The sequence below is a fragment of the Caretta caretta genome, chromosome 12 (assembly GCF_965140235.1).
Source record: "Caretta caretta isolate rCarCar2 chromosome 12, rCarCar1.hap1, whole genome shotgun sequence".
Classification (NCBI taxonomy): Eukaryota; Metazoa; Chordata; order Testudines; family Cheloniidae; genus Caretta; species Caretta caretta.
Genome location: NC_134217.1, coordinates 22,541,907 through 22,549,254, shown reverse-complemented (window position 1 = coordinate 22,549,254; position 7,348 = coordinate 22,541,907). Strand labels below are relative to the sequence as shown.

Here is a 7,348-nt window from a genome sequence, read left to right as displayed (position 1 = left end):
ATGAGGGCCAAAGGTCATGAAGACAACATAGCAGCAAAATGTTAGCAAAAAGTCAGTGGTGTCTTGAAGATAGCTGGGAGTGCTGGTAGTGTAGGGCCTGAGGAGGGAGTCTACATAGCCAGACAATCCTGCTGTCAGGGTGCCAATGCCTGAGATGATGGGGCGTCCAGGATTTCCAGGTTTATGGATCTTGGGTAGCAGATAGAATACCGCAGGTCGGGGTTCCAGGGGTGTGTCTGTGCGGATTCGTTCTTGTGCTTTTTCAGGGAGATTCTTGAGCAAATGGTGTAGTTTCTTTTGGTAACCCTCAGTGGGATCAGAGGGTAATGGCTTGTAGAAAGTGGTGTTGGAGAGCTGCGTAGCAGCCTCTTGTTCATATTCCAACCTATTCATGATGACGACAGCACCTCCTTTGTCAGCCTTTTTGATTATGATGTCAGAGTTGTTTCTGAGCTGTGGATGGCATTGTGTTCTGCACGGCTGCAGTTATGGGGCAAGTGATGCTGCTTTTCCACAATTTCAGCCCGTGCACGTCAGTGGAAGCACTCTATGTAGAAGTCCAGTCTGTTGTTTTGACCTTCAGGAGGAGTCCATCCAGAATCCTTCTTTTTGTAGTGTTGGTAGGAAGGTCTCTGTGGGTTAATATGTTGTTCAGAGGTGTGTTGGAAATATTCCTTGAGTCGGAGATGTCGAAAATAGGATTCTATTTCACGTTTGGGGACAATGTATACCTTCAAATCAGTGGCACTGCTATGGGTACCCACATGGCCCCACAGTATGCCAACATTTTTATGGCTGACTTAGAACAATGCTTTCTCAGCTTTTGTCCCCTAATGCCCCTACTCTACTTGCGCTACATTGATGACATCTTCATCATCTGGACCCATGGAAAAGAAGCCCTTGAGGAATTCCACCATGATTTCAACAATTTCCATCCCACCATCAACCTCAGCCTGGACCAGTCCACACAAAAGATCCACTTCCTAGACACTACGGTGCTAATGAGCGATGGTCACATAAACACCACCCTATACCGGAAACCTACTGACAGCTATCAAAGTAAATCTATTTCCCCATGTTTATTTCCACCACACACACACACACCCTCGACTGTTCCTTAGACGTTCTTGTCAACTGCTGGTAATGGCCCATCTTGATTATCACTACAAAAGGTTTCCCCTCACCCCCACCCCCACTCTCCTGCTGGTAATAGCTCACCTTAAGTGATCACTCTCGTTACAGTGTGTATGGTTACACCCATTGTCTCATGTTCTCTATGTATATAAATCTCCCCACTGTATTTTCCACTGAATGCATCTGATGAAGTGAGCTGTAGCTCACGAAAGCTTATGCTCAAATAAATTGGTTAGTCTCTAAGGTGCCACAAGTCCTCCTTTTCTTTTTGTGAATACAGACTAACACGGCTGCTACTCTGAAACCTAGCATCCAAAATGTGTACTTATCTAAAGATTAGTTTCTAAATCTATAGGGCCAGGATTTTCAAAGGAGTCTAAAGGAGTTATGCACTCAATTCCTATTGAAATATAGAGGACTTCTTTGCAAATACCAACCTCTCTCTCTCTTTATATATAATAGATATGTTTACAGTCAAAGCCGCAGGGTTCAATCTTTTCCAGCCAGAATCACAGCAGACTGTCCATCTCGTCCTCCATGCTCTTCAAGAGCATTTGGGAATTGCCTGCACCAAAAATACATTCAGCCATACTAGGGAATACTTGGATGAATAATCTCATGTGCTACAGCATCTGCACAATATGGTCTCCATATAAGGTAGAGACCACAATCAGGGTTAGTGCTAGCAATTGAACTATATATAAATAGTTTTTATTAAGATATAATTTGGAAAGGCAACATGACTGACCACCAATTATTATTTAAATTTAATGTTCAAAGGTTGCTTAGCTGACTTTCCAAATCAGGTAGCATTGTTTTTCTCACAATGTTTTATTGTCATGCAGTTTATTCTTTTCCTCATGGTATGTATCCCTTGTATCAGTTTTAGACTAAAATACTACAAAAACAAAAAAGGTAATGACACTTCCCACACTATTTCAAAAGGTTTTTAAGTGGAAAAAGGTATTTAGTATTTTTAATAAGCATCTTCAATACTATTGAGTTGGTTTCTTTGTTCATATCACAAGATTAATTATGCTGTCAAGCACTTTCAAGGCCTGCTTAACAAAGATTCAGTGATATAATGGTTTGCTTCGCATTGCCTTTTTTCTGCATAGCAATCACAATCAGCATTAGACAATTTAAAACCCTTTCACAAGCCGGAAGTTCTGAAGAGCCTTTTAATCAACAAAAGTAATTTTGCAAACAACTAGATACAGCGTTTTTCATATTAACTAACTTGTGTTAAACTCTATATGCTCTATTCATGAATCTCTGATTCTGGTAATGGATTATTCAGATTTGTAAGAGTTTAAAAGTGGGGAACACAATTAACAAAATATGCAATTTGCCCCCCATGCAAATTATAATGTCATATCACTCTCATGCTTATTATAAACATGGTATCAGTACTTCACTGCAGTTTCATACATTTTAATTATTTCTTAATATGCTATTCTTGTCTAATCAGTTAAAATATTTTTAAAAATGATGCCCAGAGATTTTAATCTTGCCATTTTAAAACAGACTACTGCTTCTGTACGATATGTTAAAAATCACATCAGTAATAATATACCGTGGGATTCTAAAATTAAAATAGGAAAATCTATTTAGAAATCTACCTCTAAAGAACATCTAGTTTGGGAAAGCTTTATGCAGCAGTTTTATAGCAACATAGGATGATAAGCAAGCTCACATGAGATGAAAATACCTCTTTGATGGAGGGATTATGAAAGCAAAACCACACTACACATTTGGCATGGATTTGTTTTTTGTTTTTTTGTGTCAAGCACATTTATAAATGACACTAACCTGTTAATGACACCTCTAAAACATTCATTTTTTTTAAACTGCTAGAAGCATTAATTTGTACCATTGCTGTATGTAGTAATTAGCAACTTCAGCAGTGATTTTTCCTGCCCAAAACCTCTTGTGTTTGACAATATTCCAACCAGGGAGAGGAGTGACCCTGGGATAGAGTGCCACAGGACAAGTGGAGCAAATCCTGTCACAGGAAATAACAGGGTCAGAAGACATTGCTAATGAAGTCATAGCAACTGGTGTAAAGAGCCAATCAAAGAAGGCAACAATCTGTAAATGAGGATATAATTAGCAGGAAAAAAAAGCATGCTTTGGTTGGATTCTAGGGGAGCCAGTAATGAAGGCAATACTGGATATTGAGAGAAATTCCGAAAGATTAGAGCAAACATTGTGCAACAAAGAATACCTAATTAGCAAAAAAGTGAATATGCCTTAATTAGAAGGAAATATCTGATTGAAAGACAGAGTTGGCTTTTAACATGAATACAGTAATGAATGTCAGCCCAAATTCCCATTCTGAGAATGAAGAAAGTGCAGCTATCATCAGTTTTCTGCCTTTACCCTCTTGATAATAAATAGGCTCCTTGTAGTGTAAAAGGAGCATTGTAAATTCCATATCTAGAGAATGATGTTAATGCTGTTAAAACAAACAATTTTGAAAATATTTTAATGGGTTTTCACCCAGTTTACTGATTTACCACTGGCTAACAGTGCACTGTAGACTAAACAGTGCAGTGTCTTTTAGGCTGGCATGTAGTGTTCCTAAGATGTGAAGGAGTAATTATTAAAAGAATTTCAGGAAAGCACACTGTGCAATACGTGCTGATGCCTTGTCCCATGATCCTTGCTAGGAAAAATGCCCTGAAACAATGGGAGTTTAGCCTGAGTAAGGACTCACAATGGAGAGCCTTTGAATGTAAGTACTTAAGTAGGAATATAACTATCCTTTTTCATTTGTTTTTGAATTTAGTGACTGATCCAAAGCTCATTGAATTCAAAGGAAAGGCTTCCATTGACGTCTATAGTTTTTGGTTCAGGCCTTTAGTGAACAAAAAGCTGGGAATGTTGTTAGTAAAAATTAAACATGTTATTCTGAATATAATAAACCTAAATAGAAGAATCCTGTAGTAAATTGTACTGGTGCAGTATATGTACAGTATTTATGTCTAGCAGTGATGAAATGTGTAATGTGCTACTTCTTATCATTTTATTACAATAGAAAAATCAGGACTCCAACTTGCTAATAATTTTTTGCTTTTATAGACATTTAAATGGTATTATATTTCCATCTCTTTTTTTTCAAAATGGTTTTAGGTTATTGATTGTCATTTATTTTTACTCTTGATATTTAATTGTGATAATTAGCAATCCATGTCATATTCCCAATCTTAAATGTATCTTGTCAATTTTATAGCATATTTATAGATTAATTTAAATGTGTAATTTAATTTATAACTGCATACCTTTGGTTTGTCTGTAACATTAAAACACTTATGGTACAGAATATTTTAATTAAAACTATTCATCAAAAGAAGTCCAGGTAGCATGCTTATCCCTGTTTGCAGTAGGGGGTTCTGGCAGTGAAAGCAAGCAAAATAATGGGTCAATTAAAAAAAAAAATCTAAAGATGGCATTTTCAAAGATCCAGTTGTTTAATTTAAGATAAAAGGAAGTGTTTGCCAATGGATTCCACAAATTAAATTATTATGTTTTTTTCTTACAGCCATCAAGGCAGCTAATGCCCAGGCAAGCGCAAAAGTAAAACAAGACAAGAAATGGGCTTGAATTCTCCTGTGTGACATATCTCAGTTTGACACTCAGCATCTGCAGGAAACTGGGATACAATTTTCAGAGGGTTCTTCTTATGAAATGATCTAGACTATTAATTTTTTATTAACTCTGGGAAATTCAACGTGTATTAATAAAAATCCAAGTATTTAACTTTTTTAGGCTGGAAGCGTTCTTATTTTTTTTAATAAACTTTTTAGTGATATGTTTGATAACCCAAAAAATATTCGTATGCTGTGCTAGCAAAAGATATAGCACCATCATTGTGATCAAAATACTTCCTCTAGTGTTACTCAACCAAGCTTTTGCTGCAGCTCTCAGTTGACAGTAAGTCTACCATTCTTTTACCATTTATACTATTAATTCACTTTCCAGACCTGTCAGGTACTTTGAGAGTAAGAGAAATATGCTAAAAAATATCAGTGTATTTCTGTACTTCCTTTAGCTAATGTATCTCCCACTGATGCTGTTTTAAATTAAGTAATGAAACAGTGTTGAAAGTTCTGACTAGATCTGATCACAAAACAGATTTAAAAAAATTAGCCACTTTAAAAAAAATAGAATCAGCTGACAACTTAATTGTTCGACTTGTATGCAAATATTCTGACAATAATTTGCCAATGCTTCTGAATATAAATTCAGTAATGCATAATTATAACATTAATTGTTTCTTGTGCTTTAATTCTAGATTTCTGTCACAAAACAGATGGTTTAACCTTAATTCATGAAGAAATAGAAAAAGTATTTACTAGTGTTATATTCAGTTAGCATTAAGCGTTTTCCAGTGCAGTACAGTATCATGATGATTATTTATGTTGATCTACAGATTAGAGATACATGAGGTGGGCATAGCACATTGGCTTTTATGCTATTTAGCAATGCCTGTTGCAGTACTAACTGTATTCCCAGCAAGATCCATCTACCTGAAAGCACTAGTTGTCAGAGTATAGAATAAGGAAGTGGTTAGTGGTATGTAGGACAGGTTCATCCTTATAAAATCTTCCATTAACATCATCATTTGCTTTTTAAAGCTACATTACAATGAAATTGAATAACTGAGCTTGAGAAGAGAGGAGATGAAATGATACTGGAAGGCCGGGTTGGAATTTGGCCTGAATCTAAGGTCTTCATCAAGGAAAAATAGCTTTACAGTTACTAATGTGTGGTAATACTTTATTGACTAATGAATATACAGCTGCTTCTGACTGCTATACTTTACTGTTGAAGACTGTAACAGCCTTGAAATTATATTATTAGTATATGCTAAAGATATGTCTGTCTCCTCTCAGGATCTTAAAATAGGTTCCAAGAGAGAATCCAGGAGAAAGCAGGGTATGCACACTCCTGTCTTCTGGGGAAATAAGCCATGCACAGATAATAACAGTACAAACAAATTGATGCTGCTATTTTTAAATAAGCTGTTATTATTGACTAACAGAGGTTGCTGTAGGTGGGATATTGTTAATGACAAATGCTTTGGAACAAGAGTACGACTAATCCATGCACTGTTAATGAGAAACACCTAAATTCAGAATTACATAGTACTCTAAAATCATTTCCAGTGTGTGATGTTTGATAGTTTTGTTGCTTTTCATACAGACCTTTTTTGTTTTTAAAAATATCTATCCTTAGAATTCATATAACACTCTATATTTGAATTAGCAGTACATGAAAATTACTAGGGAGGGTTAATAAACCTTTAGGTAGGAAAGAAACCTGACCATCTTTTGCAATAACTTTTTAATTATGGAAATAGGTCACACAACTTTCATTGACAAGTTATATTGGGGCCCAATCAGGAAAAATAAGCTGAGGAGGCCTTAGGTATGTATGTGAGTGCAAACAGCCTTGGAGTACTCTATCAAACGGAAGTTAGCCAGTGTGTGAAACCTTTGTGTGGCCTAGAGCAGACAAATGGTTCTGTTTCTGGCTTCCTCCCACAATGGTCATATCCTAGTTCCCCTTTCCTGCTGACTAGCCGAACCTCTAGAAATGAAGTGAAGAAAGCAATGCTGCCCTGTTTTGTCTTGTCTGGGTTACTTGCTATAAGTAGGAATAATTTGGGGGCTCTTCATAGAGAGTTGAGATCATTTCCCAGTCCAAGCAGCTGCATGTGTATGATCACATGCACTTAACCAGGCTATGGTCATCCCATTACGTCCCTATTTGAAGTCAGATGCAGAGGATCTGTGATGTGCTCTCCCAGTAACTTCCATGAAGAACCAGAATCTCGGCACCTATTTTCTGCCATGTATTCCTGCTACTGCTCGTTTGTTTGTTTGTTTGTTTTGGTTTGTTGGGGTTTTTTTTGGTATCCACTAGGTGCACATCTATAACTAGAATTTAGCCTTGATATAGCTTTAGAATTATGCATACTCAGGCAGTTTTGCTTTACTAAAAATGATGAAAATATGGATTTGCAATTATTTGAGTTTTGCTTTAAGTTTGAGAAGTAATTAAAGTAAAAATCTCAATACAAAAGTCATTGAAAATCCTTGTGTTTAACTTGGTTTTGCCTCCAAACCATAAACCATGCAAAAATGTGAAATTTCCATAATTTTGATGGAAATCTATACAGTAGCCTAGGTCAACTCAAGATGGGGGT

General features: G+C 36.4%; 1 long non-coding RNA gene across 1 annotated transcript; it reads left to right on the top strand.

Annotated features, from left to right (window-relative positions):
- The first annotated feature begins 3,551 nt into the window (after positions 1-3,551).
- Positions 3,552-4,900, top strand: LOC125620852 (uncharacterized). The gene is made up of 2 exons (XR_007352337.2): positions 3,552-3,871; positions 4,679-4,900. It is a non-coding gene; the product is annotated as an uncharacterized LOC125620852 (long non-coding RNA).
- Positions 4,901-7,348: the final 2,448 nt, after the last annotated feature.